Genomic DNA, 16523 nt, shown 5'->3' with positions numbered 1-16523 from the left:
TCCAAGTGGTCTCCCCCGAACCTTGGTCGCGCGCCCGCCGCTTCTAGGCGAGCGCGAGCCAGGTCCGAATCCCGCCAAAATTGGGCCAATGGGACACCGTGTTTAACCTTCGAGGGTGGGGTGGCAGCAACGTGACGGCGATTTATGACCAGCTGCCACCCGTCCTGTCGAGAGGAATTCTCCAAGGGAAGATGGCGTCGAGCAACTGGGGCGGACGCCTGAATCCCCACAACGGACACCGCCGTTGACGAGTTTGCAGGCACTTTGGTGTCGTCTTTCACGAGTACCTTGCTCACAGACGATGGACTGTCAGCCGGCGTCAGATCAGAGAATGGTGACAGCTCTATTTCAGCTGGTGCGCAATGAATCACGGCGTCGTGATGGGAGAGAAAATACCATCCTAGGATGACGTCGTGAGAGCATACTGGAATTATGATCAATTCGACGGCGTACAGAGCATCCTTAATCATGATGCGGGCTGTGCACACCGCTGCAGGGTGAATACTTTGGGCGCTGGCTGTACGGAGGGAGAGCCCGGGAAGTGGCGTCGTCACTTTTCGCAGTAATCGGCTAAGTTTGGCGTCAATAACGGATACGGCGGCTCCAGTGTCAATAAGGGCAGATGCGCGAACACCGTCCACAAACACGTCTAACACGTTCGATGGGCTTCGCAGAGGTCTTTCGCAGTTCGATAGCGTCGCAGCCCTTGCCTCGTGGACTGCGACGACTAGTTTTCCTGGTCACGTGGGCCCGGACGTGGCCGCATCGGTGACAGTGATCGGCGTCGTGGTGATGGCAAACGGCGGGTAGATGGTGCTGGGCGAGACGACGGTGACATAGGCGGCGGTGAATCGTAATACGGGCGGCTTGACTGGCTGAGGATGGTTGAGGCGACACGAAGCGGCTGCACGCGATTGCAATAGCGGGCGACATGACCGGCGCAACCGCACGCGAAGCAGATCGGGCGGTTGTCAGAAGTGCGCCATCGGTTCGCCGGGGTAGGTCCCATCTATGGTGCAGGACGCGGTGGACGAGGCGTCTGCTGATACGACTGCATGATGGGCTGCATCGGTGGTCTAGGTATGACGTCGGCAAACAAAGCTGGCACACTCGCTTCGAAGGCCTGAGGTCTGGCGACGGCTTCGGCGTAAGTAAGTGGGGCAGCCACAGGGATCGCTTGGGGTGACCTGGCTACAACTTGCGCGTAACTGAGCGGCGCAGGCGCCGGAAGGGGCTGGTGGTATTCCGGCATGACCTCCGCAATTTCCTGCTGAATAGCGCGGCGTAAGGGAGGCAGCAGCGTGGTCGACGGCTGTTCAACATCCTGCGGGTGAGGGAAGGCCAGAAGGGAGAACTGGTGGGCGATTTCCTCGCGCACGAATGACTTGATATCGGCAAGCAAGGCGGACTGATCAGAAATAGCGGACAAGCCAGCGAGATCGGCGTCGCGTGATGGAGGTCGATGGGTCAGCAACCGCTGCCGGCGCAGCTCCTCGTAGCTTGGCAGAGCGTGATCACCTCGGCCACAGTACGAGGGTTCCTGGCGAGCAGCATAGTGAAGGCATCGTCGTCGATGCTTTTCATAACGTTGCGGATCTTGTCAGACTCAGGCATGGATGCGTCGGCTTTCTTGCACAAGTCCATGACGTCTTCTATGTAGCTCGTGAAAGACCGAGGATGTACATAAACTCAGATCTGTAACAGCGCATCGACCCATAGCCCTAACAAACGTTGAGTATAAAATTTATATGAAAGTATTGGCTCGAAGATTGTAGACAGTCATACAGGACATCGTCGGGCCTGACCAGACATGTGGCATCAAAGGGCGATCTATTGTCGTAAACATCCATAAAGCGCGGAGAATACTGGAATATTGTGACTTTTCATATGAGCAGGTTGCCATATTACAGATTGATCTGGAAAAGGCATTTGATTGTGTTGATCACAGAATTTTGTTTACTGTTTTAAATCATGCTGACGTCGTTTCTGTTATCTGCGAGGGAGTGGCCCTGGCGTACCGAAACTGCATGACGATATTGATCGTAAATAAGAGCCTGGGGGCCCCTATTAGTGTGCAACGTTCGATTCGTCACGGTTGCCCCCTCAGCCTCCTGTTATTTTGTATATATATTGAAACACTGTGCTTGAATGTCATCAACAACAACAGGATCAATGGTTTCCGGTTACATGCAGTTGAGGTCAAGCTTCTTGCATATGCAGACGATGTAGCCGTTTTCCCAAAGGGTCAACAAAGTATAGAGCAGGCTGTCAAAACTGTGCGTGAATTCAACCAAGCTACAGGGAGCGGTGTTAACTGGTCCAAGTGTCTAGGGCTCTGGCACGGATCGTGGCCATCGAAACCAGACCGCTTTGCTAACGTGCCCTGGGTGACGACCCCGGGCAAGTACTTGGGCGTCCCGCTGGAGTGTTATCGCGACAGCGATCACTACTGGAAAGGTCAGGCTAAGGACACACGGGAGAAAGAAGAGAAGTGGAAATCAGGTGCCCTATCGATCTTTGCCAGAGCCACTATTTGCAACCTGTTTTTCATCAGCAAGCTCTGGTACGTTATGCAGGTGCTGTATTGCTCACGGACTAACGTGCAAAGGTTCAATAGGATATTCGCCACTTTTGTCTGGGCTTCTGGGTGGGAACGGTGCAGCCGTACCAACTTGTTGCGACGGGTAAGGGGGGATCGGACTGGGTCAGCTCTTCTTACGTCAGTTGGTTAACCGGTTTTTGTTTTTTAGAGATGTCACCGATCCTTTCCTGCGCATCATATGCCAATTGGGACTAGGTAGTCTGTTGCCTGAGTATGTTGTCTCAACTGAAGAGTGTGCAGGAGGGATTGGTGGCTTTTATAAAGAAATAGTGTCGAGTGTGGGACTGCTTACTGTACGGTTTTCGAGAGAATATCTTGCCAATGTGAAGCGAAAGGAACTTTACTTTGCTCTTTGTGATTTTGTCTTGCCTGTGCCCTTGTACAGGTCATTGTACAGTGAAGGCCCAGGTAGCAATGTGTAAAAGAGAGTGAAAACTAACAAAAAACATTCTTCTTTAAGGCTCATTCAGGAACGTTACCGGTCAAAACTTTTTTGGAGCGAAGGTTCCAGAAACAATACATCTTGTTTTTTTTGCATTGTTGGGAAAGGGTTTATTTTTGGGATGTGTTACAAAGAACTATCAAGAAAGACTTACCTCTGGACCCGTACGGCATTAGGTTTTTGAATGTCGACAATGAATACGGGGTTCCTCTAGACACCATCATGCTCTTGGGCCTCCACTCTTTGTGGCGATCGAGAATGGCAGGTTATCACTTTGATAAAGATGCTCGGCCTGCACGAGCCTACTTTAGAGAATGTATTCATTGGTTATAGAAATTCATAAGGCAGCACCGGAAGCACCGGAGTGGCTCTCAACAGTAGAGATCTGGTGACATTACGCGAATTTTAATATGACGACACCAGCGTGACGCTGGTTGACAGCTCAGTCCCCGTATGTACTGTGTACAATGGGTGGTTTTACAAGTGTTGATTGTAATATATGTTGTGTACCTAAGACAGGTAATAAAGAAAAAAAATCCGCCATACCATGCTGAATGCGCCGGTTCTCGTCCGATCACGGAAGTTAAGCAGCATTGGGCTCGGTCAGTACTTGAGAGGGAGACCGCCTGGGAACACCGAGTGCTGATGGCACCTTCTTTTTTTCTACTTGGGTATTTATTTTTTTTATTTAAATTAATTTCTTTTTCTTTCTTGCTTCGCACGTCGTTTACCATTTCTACATCACTTGTTCCTGATATTTCTTTCGCACACATTGACAGACTATAGCGAGTCCAAACTTGGTGCGCGCACGCACGGATTTAAACGTGGCGCGTCTGGCAGCACGCAGCACGTTCGTGTGATTGGATAATTTATTTCGATGTTGTCTGTACTCGAGAAATATTTCTACCTGTTGGTACAGTAACACTAATGGCCATCCAGTTACTCGTGCATGTATTTCGGTCACGCGTGCACCACTCAGTTAAAACAATTCGCGTAACAGACGGCTGGTACGTACAGAAACTGAAAAACGCGGATGGACGGTGGCGGCAGCACGTCCGCACACACGGACACACATCCTTACGTGAAACTTGCGCTCACGTGCGCCCCAACGGCAAACATTTTCTGGCGGAGAACATCACACGGTAGCCACACGCACAGACACACATACGACGTTTATCGTGCTGCAACAACAAATGCTGCACATGTCGTTAACTGTAGCTTGTCGATGTCGAACTGTAAATCACATTGGTGAATATCAGTAGTCTCGTAAAACGGCCCCTCCTGCCATCGGCCATACCATGCATTCTACTTCCGGATGCGATAGCCCACGGTCGCAGAATGAACGGCTCCGATGGAGCGGCGATAGCGGCCCGTGCCGGCCCCGCGCGGTAACAGGACCACAGCGGAAGACGATAAGGACTACTGAAATCGTGCTGCCTACTTTGCCTAGTGGTCGTATTGTTCAGAACACGTTGTTCTTGCACGGAGACGTGCGTGAGAGGCCCTACAGGGTGATGTACTTTCGAGACGCCCTGGTCACTGCTGGTGTGCTCCCCGACTTGGTGGCGTTGGGGGCGTACCAGATTAACTATATCTGGGCGGTGACCCTGAACACCGGAGAAGCCACGAAGAAACTGAAGGAGCTGAAGGTGAAAGGGCGCCGGTGTGTCATTTTCGACTCTGAAGACCAGCAGGTGAAACTTCGCCTGCATTGGCTGCTCTATCGCGTGCATGATGAAGACATCCGTACAGCGTTCGCAGTGTTCGGAAATGTCACCCAGGTGACGCGTGAGCGTTGGCGCGTCCAGGGTATGCGGGAAAAGGGCTCAACCCTGAGGAGCGTGCTCCTCAAGTTGAAGTCCCAGTCTCAAGGTGGACGACCTGCCTCACCAGGTTAGAGTACTAGCGGTTTGGGCTAATTGGTTTTCCAGTTTTGCTCAAGTGGCGACACCTGATGAGCATTCGTTGAAAGGCTGCATTGTTGAGTGTTGGGCCCTGTATGCGACAGAATACCCGTTATGTTCAAAATGTGGATGAGGAATCTGCTTTTCAGAACAAGAACAATGTCGGGAGGAGTTACTTCTTTGTATTGTGCCACTGCTCATGAACCACTTTCCGGAAGATGTCCCCTTGAGTAAAGGACTTTACAATGCCCGTGTGTCAGGGGTATAACATTGTTGAATGCTCAAGCAGGCGATCATTCACACACATTCCAGTTCTATTTGAAGGTACATAATCGTATGCGAGTAGGAAGCGATTAGCTCGCTTTCAAAAAATCCGGGGTTAGTTAGCCAGCTTCGCGCCCCGAGCAGAGGTACAAGTGATGGGTGCATTTATCGCAGCGGCCAGCCAAGGTCACCGCAGCGGCCTAAAAAATTTCGGCGCGTCGTGAAATTGCTGTCGATAAGGTGCCGGCGGAAGTGAGGTGGGGTCTTCGGCTTTTTTTTTGGGGGGGGGGGGGGGGATCACCCAATTCCCCCCCCCCCTCCCTTTGGTCTGCCACTGCGCCAACTGCTGTCTTCGTCGACGTCACGACCCCGTGACAATAGTTTAAGAAAGAAACAGATAAGCACCACACATCACACCGAAAGAATAAGCTGTCTAATGCGTATTTCAGAATGCTTGCCGATTTTCCTGACATGATTCTGCTTCGGCAAGTCTTGATTCAAATGTCGTCATTTCTTTGTCACGTGTAGTCCTCACATGTCGAAAAATAACATCATTTGTAAGTCAGCGCTGTTGTCGTTCCTTCTTCGTCTTGCGTGCTGTGGAATTTCGCGCGCTGAGCCACCCGCCTCCTCGTTCTTGTTTTTTGTTCTTTTCTTTTTTTTTTCAAGGGAGACGGAACATTTCGAGAACGCAGACGGTACGGCTGCACGGGCAAGAGTTCTTCGCCTACATGTCATATACGGAGGAAGTGACGAGCCCCGAGTTGCGCAATGTGCCGACGCTTTGGCCATGACGAGAGTGGCTGTTCGCGGACATATGCAAGTGTAGCAGGTCCCGTGGTGAGCGACGAACTTTCCGAGCAACGCGCAATCGAGGTTGAAGCCTAAGAGATCCCTGATCCGCCCCTTCCATTACGCCCGGTGAGTGCGACGCCAGCTGACGACATAGAAAAAGACTGTGCACTCTAGAGCCCTTTGACTTTCTTTTTTTTAGAGTTCTAGCTTGCCACGTATATGACTCTTTAGAAGAACGTGTTATAGGGCAAGTTGGCACATCTTAACACGCCCTGTTGCAAAGGCGGCCGAGGAATAACTTGCGCAAGTGTCGACCTGACACACACGTAAAAGCGCGCGCGCGCGCGCGCCACACACACACACACACACACACACACACACACACACACACACACACACCACACACACACACTCCCTTCGCTCTCCTGCGCACACACACAAGAAGCGACACACACACACTTTTACACACACGTGCTGCTACACTCGCTGGTAATGAAGAAACACGCGGCCGTCTCCGACCGTCCACAAAGAGTGTGTATATAACACACACACACACACACACACAGGTCCCTGGTTCGACCGCGCTTCGGACACAATTATTTTTCACAATATATATACACACACACACACACGGCGACACGGCAAAATTCACACCACACACACACACACACCACACACACACACACACACACACACACAACACACACACACACACACACCACACACACACACACACAACACACACACACACACACACACACACACACACACACAGAGAGAGAGAGAGGAGAGAGAGAAGGAGACTTGCAACTAGGCTCTTATTCCACGCATGTCCACCTTTAAGTACATTCGGCAGAAACCATCACCGAGCATGCGCGCCGCAAAAAGGCATCACCACACACACGTCTGTGCTTTTATGTGAGTCTGGTTTACGTTAGCCGGATTTTACGTTAGCTGTGACAGGATTGCCATTATTGTTGATTTTAATTGTTGGTGACCCTGAAGACAAAATGAAGAAAAAAAAACGCCCTTGAAAGATGAAAGTGCAAGAATATTGAGCACAGTTGTAAAACATTGAAATCTTGAAGATGGGGTGATGTGCGATCTGCAGCGGCGCATTTTACACACTAGTCGTCGAGAGCATACAATGCCGACAGAGCGTATAAGGTTCAGTATACCTAATGGGAATATGTTCCAATTAAAAAGTACAAAATGTCCATTTTAGTGACCACAGCCTTGTGATCTTTACTATAGGGTTATAAACAAAAGAGATCACGTTTAAACTGGAATGTCTGGAAATTATGAAAAACTAGTAAAAGACGAGCTGTTTGTAGTAAGTACAAGAGCGCCTGAAAAAAATCGTTAGCGCAGTGCTATCGAAGCCTCGAAATGATATAAGTAATAAAGATGGGCGCCATTGATAGGTCTCGCTTGCTGCTCTTCACGAGGAGTTTTCTGTTTCAATGAACTCATTCAATTAATTTTCATGATTTATCCTGACCTTTAATTGGACATTATGTTAAGTAAACCTATGTCCCGATATTATATGTATCCAATATAACCCTTAACTTGAGCAGAACCGTCGATTTCGTGCCAGTTTTATTTTTTAAACAATTTTATGAATATTTGGGAAACCGTAAGTGCTCGACCTGAACTGCGTGGAAGAAAAACAAGAGTGTCACGATCGTTGCTCGTGCGACTAAAAGCTGCCGATGACCGTTGGCAAAGCTGGTATAAGACGTTTGGAAGCGTGATATCCGTGACTTTATATAGCGTTTTCACAGAGTCTTTAAAAGGGTCCTGCAACACTTTTTCAGCATGGTCAGAAACGCTGCCAATTGGTAGTCGAGGCTCCTAAGAACTTGTGAGCCAAACGTTATAGCGCAGCACGCGGCCTGGAATTTACAATTAATTCTCAAAGTCAGCTAGAAATCCGGCTGATGCGTGGTATGCGGAAATCACGGTACATCAATGTTGATAGAAAGTATCTATAAACGTTGGTGGCACATCGTATTGCGCACTGTTGTTTAGGTATTCTGTGACTACGCAGTGTATAGTTGCGTGTTCTGCGCCGCGCGTGCCGTGTGTTAGCGCCCGAGGGTGTCTTTGTTATCGCCGCGTATAAAGTAACACGCATAAGTAGTCGTAGAGGCGGTAGCAGCAGATGTTACGAGCTCTCGGTTATCTTACGAGCGAGCGCGATCGTTCAGGAAGTGGATGTCGCCGACATGGCTGGTACCCTGCAAACCATTCCGATCGGCGACAAAAAACTGCCGCCGCCAATTGTGCAGATGTCGGAGAGCTCACACTATGTGATTCCCGAGCTCCAAAGATGCTATTTTGAACTCTTTGAAGAACAGAATAAATTTCCGGGCGAGAGCACTTGTAACGAACAGGCGCATCTTACCGCAAGTAAGGTTTTTTTTTTTTTTTGTGTGAGGGTATTGGTGCAACATATAATAAGCAGTCAACCAATATTTTTTCAAGCTGCTCGCAGTTACCATTCACACCGCTGCAAGCTCATTATGTGGATATTTTGCGACAAAGTAGAATTCTAAGACTGGTGTTGAACCAAAGCATAGCGGCGACCGAAATTCGCGACTCCAGCGCGAGTCGCCTTGCTCAATTCGGCGCGCGATGTCGCGAAACAGAAAGCGTGGCCACCATAAACGGATGTGCCGTAATGCAGGTTGTCGCCGTGCTTTCGTGCGATCTTAGACCGCAGCTGTTTCGCTATTTTTTTTTTATTGCGGTAGCAATTATACGGACACTCCAGGCAAATATTTGCCGTCGCCGTCATTTTTCATGTAAAGTCCGAATCGATAACATCGCCCCGTGCGTCGTATGTTCTGTGTGCGAGTGAAATCACGCAAGGGCTGCCTGCCGACGAACTAGGCTCAAGCAGAGATGAAACGTGAACTCCAGGCGTGGCACCTTGCACTTTCTCCCTCGTTCAGATGCACTCTCATGTTTGGAGAAAAGCGACGCAATCATGTCGCATTCGCCAGCGGGAAGGCATCACCTGGTTTCCAATGCGTTCTGGGCGCTTGAGCCTTTTCTCTTTCTTTCTTTCTTTCTTTCTTTCTTTCTTTCTTTCTTTCTTTCTTCTTTCACCAATCGTTTCAGCAAAAGCTGTCCACGTGTGTCCCAGAACATTGTTTCTGCTTTCGCACTTCCGATGCGAACTGCCTGGCTGGCTCGAACAACAGAGAAAAGCGCGGGCTGTCCTTCGCGAGCAGCCGTTTTCGGGCGCGGAAAGCAGAGGACGCTAGTTGTTTTGTTCTGTGGCCGCCGCTGCACTTTCGCTGTTTTGCTTGGGCCAGTGGCACCGCTAGGGCCTGCCTGCCTGCACCCCGCGGCTAAGAAGACACTTCCGCTCTGCTGGCCGGTAGAGCAGTTCCTGTCTCCGGAAAGCAGCGGCAACCAATGAGACCCCTGAAACGGGATAAACAGGCCAAGGGGAAGAAAACACACGGGCATTACGCGGGGAGAGCAAAGAAAAAAAGGCGAGTCTCTAAGGGAGAGACAATAAACAGAGTGCGAAACAAACCCGGAAGAGCGAGCGCCGGAGAGAGGGCGCTAAGAATAAGACACGCGCTCGAAAGATGCACTGGGAGGTGGGGAGGAGAGTGATCGCGATGTCGCTATCAATCTGGCCGGGGAATGCGGGAGAAAGAGCGCAAAAATGGGGAGCAGAGCACGTCGTGCTCTTCGCTGCCGTCTGGGTTCCCATCGCAACAGGAGAGGGCCAGTGATTGGCCGAAAGCTTTTTTTTCTCAAGGCCCTCCTTCTTCGACGGTCCTCTCTTCTTCGTGCCTGGGGACGTCTTCGCAAGCTCGCGGATAAATAGGGCGCCGCTCTTAGGGGGACTCCTAGGGTGAAGACTGTTGTACCATAGACTGCTCGGATGGAAAGGAAGAACTTCGTGGCTGTAGAGCACGATATTTACATGGGAGCCCGGCAACACTACTACTTCTTCACCGTCCTATTGCAGTTGTGAAATCGTGCTGTCATTCCGAGGGTGCTACTTTTCCGTATGTTCCGCGTTGTTGTTTACTCGCCTACTGCGGAAATGCCGACAGTTGTCCAGTTTTTGTTACGCACGCAGGCTTTGGAAAGCCCGCCCACCACCGGCAGGAAGTCTGTAGGAAATTGAAAGTATGATTTCTAAGCTAAGCGCCGCCTTTTGATTTCGCTTGACGCGCAGCGTGTCTCAGCGTTTATTCATTCTAACGAAAACAGCTACAAGCACAAAGTAGAGGACTGTCTCTGGAACCGTTGCTCACCGCTTTTCTCCGCAATCAGACACGCCTCTGTATATATTTTTCTTCTTTTTTTATTGGTGAATAAATTCTCGGGTTTCCTTTCGATAGCGCTTCAAACGAGTCAAAGAGGGTGCAGGGGGATGGGACCGAACGGATCAACAGTGTGCGAACAAAGGAGCCTCCAGCCAGAATCAACGTTTCGACACGGGTCTTCGCCGATATAGGAGTTTATCTTCGTCCGTAGGACTTGTTTCGCTATAGTTCTGTTTCTCAGATAAGAAAAAATGGCATTGTGAATTGATAGAACGGTAGTTTGGGCTAGTTAGTGATTTAGCATCGACGTATTTCCACAGCGCAAAATGAACGAGGACAGATAGTCTTGTATCAGGAAGCAGCGCGGTAAAAACGAAGACGAAGCATCCGAACGAACAACACACCACGTGACAGATAAGAGGGCACAGCACAGGCGCTCACTTCAACTAAACTTTATCAGCGAAAACGCTAGAAATGTATACGCATTGTAGTGTGAAAGCGGCGTTTCTCGTATTTGCTGATTAAAGGGATTGTCTAGGTCAGAGCTAACTGAAGTTGACTAACTGTATTGTTAATCGCCTACAGCTGTCCATAGCCTACAATGCGAGCCATTCCGGCGCATAATGGGAAGAATAAGTAGCGCCGCTAAACTGGGAATGATTTAACGCGAGAGGCTTCGTTAAGATTGGTGCGTAGTACTGGGGTCATTGTTATAACACAAACAAACATACCTGAATTACGACAGCAATGTTTAGGCGGTATTGGCCTCTCTGCGGGCTCACCGACTTGAAGGGACCCTATTACATTATTCCTAGTAAACATCGAATGCCTTCATTAAAGGAGTTATTGTCTCACGAATCGACTGTCGCAAAAAGTTTTACGATCCGTCAAGTATGAGCAGAGATACACGCGCTCTAAGCGCTTTTTCTCTTATTCCGTACGAACGAGCGCGCTGAACGCTACGCAAGGGGAGGGGGGGGGGTGACGACAAGGGGCAAGTCCGTTCGTCAGCGCGCGTCGTGACATTAAACACTCTCTTCTATTTCCTTTTTTTTTTTTTCGAATGCGCGGCTTACATTCGGTGAGATCGCGAGCGAGCGCGCGGGCACGTCGCAGAATCCCCCGGCGGCCGTGGTAACTATTCAGCAAATGATGCTCAATTCAGCCAATGGCCGTGGACTTTGGGTTTATGGCGCGGTCATTTCAGCTTATGGCATCCTTTGTCTAGAAAAGAGCGAGCGATTTCTAGCTGACTTCGAAAATTATTTGTAAATTGCAGGCCACGTGCTGCGCTATATATGTTTGACACACATGTTCTCAGTGAGCCTCGACTACCGATCGGCAGCGTTCCCTGACCATGCATGCTCAAAAAACATTGCATGCAGGGCTGCTTTAAGGACGGGGGTGGTGTAATTACCACTGCTGTTAAAGGGAGAGGGCACAGAAAATCACGAGGGCTCATGATGTATTGATAAAACGTATGATACGTTCGTATATAGATAGTTTGCGCAGCAGCAGGTTCCGTCAAACTGAATGTAATTTCGCCGCCTCGCCGCTATCCTCCTCACTGTCGTTCTTTGATTTCTGGCGGCGGCAGAATGCAGTCGTAATGGCGAACTACTGTGAGTCTCAGGAAAGTACTATAGTGTAATGTCAAGTGACTCAAGGTTAATCGGCTGCCACTGTACTGATACAAACATGCAGTGTCATTTACAGGTATCATTTTTGTTTCTTCTGCAGAGCACGATAGCCTACATAAGAGTGAGAAATCGTAGTCTTATGTAGTGGTGCGAGTGCAAACAAAAACAATTTTCTCTTGTCCATATATTTCTTGGGTACTTGCTGGTCGTGGAGACCTGAAACGAGAAAATACTCCTTCCATAACCCAAACAAGCAATAGAGCGAAGAGATTACGCTCCATAAAACATGCAGGCAGTCACGCGCACGGTACCTTGCTACCCCAAGATATCGTGTACCACCTGCAGCTACGCATGCGCATTCTGCAATGTACCTAACACCCTACCACGCATGGTGTGGCGATGCAGGGGACCACACGGGTCCATCGTCGCCAATAACCTGGCTTCTGTCCACCACTGAACAGAAGCCAGGTTATACTCCCAGAAAATATGGCAGGTTTCCGAAGACATCGGTGCACGATGGATGCCATTTTAGATCTTGTTACACATGTAGATCACGAGAGAAGTTGTGGAAAAATCACCATAGCAGTGTTCCTAGACATAAAGAGGGCATTTGACACAACAAGCCACTTACATGTTCTGCATGGGTTAACTCAGTTGGGCATAGTTGGACGAACGCTGAGGCGGATCTCAGAATTCCTGAAAGACAGGAAAATTTTTATTGAAACGGCTGATGGCAAAAGCAAGCAGCATAAAGTGAATCAAGGTGTTCGCCAAGGTAGCGTCCTCAGCCCATTTATGTTTAATTGTGTTATGGCTGAACTGTCACACATATTGCCCGCAACCTTGAATTATTCCCTTTATGCTGACGATTTGTGCATATGGGCAACGGACTCGAGTACTCAAGTTGTTCAGCATACGCTACAAGCAGGCCTAACAGCAATTAATGAGTTTTTGAAAAGCAGAGGAATGATTCTCTCACATGACAAAACAGCTGTACTACCTTCTACTAGGAATTCCTCAAAAGATTTAAGCTCGAGATAGACTCCCAGCGTTTACAACTTGTACGACAGCACAAGTTTTTTGGTGTTATTTTGGACAGGAGACTGTCATGGGCTCCGCAAATAAAAGCATTAGAGGAGAAAGTAAATTCCTTAGTCAACGTTCTTCGTCGATTTGCCGGAGTGAGATGGGGCAGTTCCAGTTCTTCTTTAATGCGAATTCATTCGGCAATGATTAGACAAAGAATCGCATACTCGGCTCCAGTACTATACGGTATATCTCGTAATTTGGAAGAAACTGTCCAGAGAATGATGGCCAGAAGCCTTCGCATATGTCTTGGCGTACCGCGTGCATCTTCTAGCGCCTTGGTCATTGCGGAATCCCGTCAACCAACTTTCCAAGCGCTTAGATTTACGGAAACCTGTAGGCACTACTTTCGATTGGCGTCACAACACGCTAATCATCCTCTTTGCCGAGCGGTTCAGGAAAGAACCGCTGCCCGTAACCATGCAGATATAATGCAATGTAAAAATTTACTACCTACTCATGAATACTGGTCGGCGTGCAAAACTCACCCCCCGTGGCGACTTGCTATTCCAGAAATTATCACATCGATTCCGGGGATAACTCGAAAGTGTGCAATGCCCGTTATTGCAATAAAACAATATACTTAGCCCATCTTTACACACGTTACGCTGATCGTATTAGCGTTACACTGATGGGTCATGTCGAAAACAAAGTTCTACGTCAGCTTTCTGTATACCTGAATACCAAGAGAGAAAAGCTTTTCGGCTCTGTCACTTTACGACGTCCACAACAGCAGAACTATTCGCTATACTTTCTGCTTTACGCTACATATGTAGAATAACAGGGCCACTTCGCTGGGTAATTTTAAGTGACTCGCATTCATCATTAGTGTGTATTAAAGACATCAACTTTGACAAAACATATAACAAATTAACATATGAAATTCGGAAGACATACGCCATAGCAAAAGAGTTACATCATGATATCGTTTTCCAGTGGATCCCAAGTCACTGTGATATCACCGGAAATGTCACAGCTGATTGTTTAGCACATGCAGCGCATCAAGATGGCGATTTATCCCTATTACCTCTCGCGGCGAGTGATGCACGATGTTTCTTGAACAAGCTCTGTGGCCGATTGTCCAAAGAGACTTGGTTCGCGAATGGAGCTCAAAACTCTCAACTATATACAATCAATCCTGGAATAGAATTTCAAATTCCGATTAAAATTAGCCGTTCTGTAGAAACAGTAATTCACAGACTTCGTCTAGGCACTGCCTACACTAAGAGCTTCCTATATAGGATAAGAAAAAATTACTGCGCTACATGTACATGTGAAGAGGCAGAAGAAGACATAGAACACCTCCTTCTACACTGCAAAAATTATGCTGTTCCCCGTAAAAAATTCTTACAAACACTAAACAGATTGGACAGACGGCCGCTATCATTAGCAAAGGTATTGGGTCCATGGCCAACTGAAACTCTTCAAAACATTGCTGCACGCGCCCTAGTACAGTTTTTAGAAGAGTCGGGAATATCAAAAACATATTGATTCACATTTGTAATTATTCTTCACATTCAGATACTTCTAGTAACATGTTTCGCGTTGCCTCTTGTGATTAAGGACAGCTGTGTTTAAAATGTGTTTAAAGTGTGGGCAATGCCCAGTGACTTTTATGTGATGTGATCGCACTATACAAAGGACTGTGGCACTGTGGGTTGAACTCTTCGGCAAAGTGCAAACGATTCTTGTGGGTCTTGTGTGTGGACATTGTTGTCATCACGTGGACATTATGCATGACGTATGAACATTCCTTTTAAATGGACATTGCCGTGAGTGAGTGTACTTTTATTTATAAGTTCGTGACACTAATTAATAAGTAAGGGAAGAGGAGTAGCCGGAGCCATGTATAGGCACCAACCTCTCCTTAAACACATTTAATTAAAAAAAAATAACCTGGCTGAAGAACAGGCACAGCTCGCAATCCTCTGCTAGAATGACAAGCGTAGTCTGACCAACCAAACTCGGGCAATAGCTTTTCTCCACGGTTTCCTGGACTGAGGAGGCTGCTCACCTATAGGTCGAAGACCTTCCACCTGCTATAAATAAAAGGGCACTCTCTCGCGTCTTGTGTTAAGGCAACGTAACTTTCCAGCTATATGCATACTTTGTATTGTGCAAAACAAACGCCAGACGAAAATTTGGAAGAGCGGATGCGCCCGCTAAGCGAAAAATGCGAAATAAATCCCGCCAAAGGCATTGATGTGCAAAAAAATTATTTTTCACAGCGCTACTACGGCGCACGATAGAGGTATATACAATTTTTTTTTCAAACTTAACAGAAGCAATTACCTGGCGGACGGCAGTTTCTCGCACAGCCGAAGCTTGGTCGACCGCAAGTGGCGGCACTTTTCCAAGATGGCGGCGCACTCGCGAAACTATACGCGAAGACAAATGCATCGACTATAGGTGTCACAATCGAGAAAGAAACCTTAGGCTTAGGGCCTTAGATCTTAGGGCCATTGACCACGTCCAGCCCATCTGGCTTTTTGTCCACGGTCCTCAACATCAGTTTTATGTTAAATGAACTTGATTTGATTTTGATTTGACTGAACTTATACGAACAGGCGCTTTTCAACTCGACAAGAATTATCTGAAGTTAATTTATAAATGACGCTAAAAGGAATGAATAGTTGTGTACGACCACTGAACGTTTGCTGACATTTACATGTTATACAGTCTACATGCATGCAGTAGAAAGTTCAATCGGTAGTCCGTGGTTAAGACCCTCGTTCACTGGATGTAACAGCGTGTGTGTGTGTGGGGGGGGGGGGGGGGGGAGTTACAGTACCTCCTGCCGAATACTACATTCCATGACATTCACTCATCTTCGAAACAGGCATGACAAAGCTATGAAAGTTTTCAAACAATTAAAGCTAAAGCTAAATAGTGTAGTTACAACCTAATGAAACCGACAGACCTTAAGTTCAAGGAATATATAGGGGACATTATTTGTAGTCTTTTTAACTGTATCATATAGTAATTATGATGATATATGATTATGATACATGGGCGGACAATGCAATGGGTTACAATGGAAGGTGCAGAGACTGGCAGTAAGTGTGGAAACGAGACGACATATATCTTGGCCTCAATTTTAGCACGCATTATTCAAGCGAAGCTCGCCATGAGTTACGAATTTTTGTGGTGGCGGCGGCGTTTTACGCTAAGAACCCGGCGCCTGCCAGTGTACAGAAACGCGGCCCTCGATGCGCCGGTCACGTGCGCAGTTTTATGGGCCGTTTTCCAATCATTGATCCACTCTCCGTCGTGAGCTTATCGGCGATCTTTTATCGAAGTGACTTGCCATTTGATTATGATGATGTTGGTGGTCTTCCCATTTGCAACGGGTCGCCGTAGTTTAGTGACACCAAAACTCGCGTGACCAAGAAAATAAAATTAAAATAATAAATAAGCTAGGGAAAAAAAGAGAAGAACAAAAGAACAGAATAGTTACTAAACGAGATAATGAAAAGTTCCTCCAACTGAATA

General features: G+C 47.9%; 1 pseudogene; it reads left to right on the top strand.

Moving 5' to 3' along the window:
* Positions 1-3576: 3576 nt before the first annotated feature.
* On the top strand, positions 3577-3695 carry LOC119379656 (5S ribosomal RNA; annotated as a pseudogene).
* The last annotated feature ends 12828 nt before the right edge of the window (positions 3696-16523 follow it).

This window comes from Rhipicephalus sanguineus, chromosome 1 (assembly GCF_013339695.2).
Source record: "Rhipicephalus sanguineus isolate Rsan-2018 chromosome 1, BIME_Rsan_1.4, whole genome shotgun sequence".
Classification (NCBI taxonomy): domain Eukaryota; kingdom Metazoa; phylum Arthropoda; class Arachnida; order Ixodida; family Ixodidae; genus Rhipicephalus; species Rhipicephalus sanguineus.
This window is presented reverse-complemented; position numbering and strand designations above follow the sequence as displayed.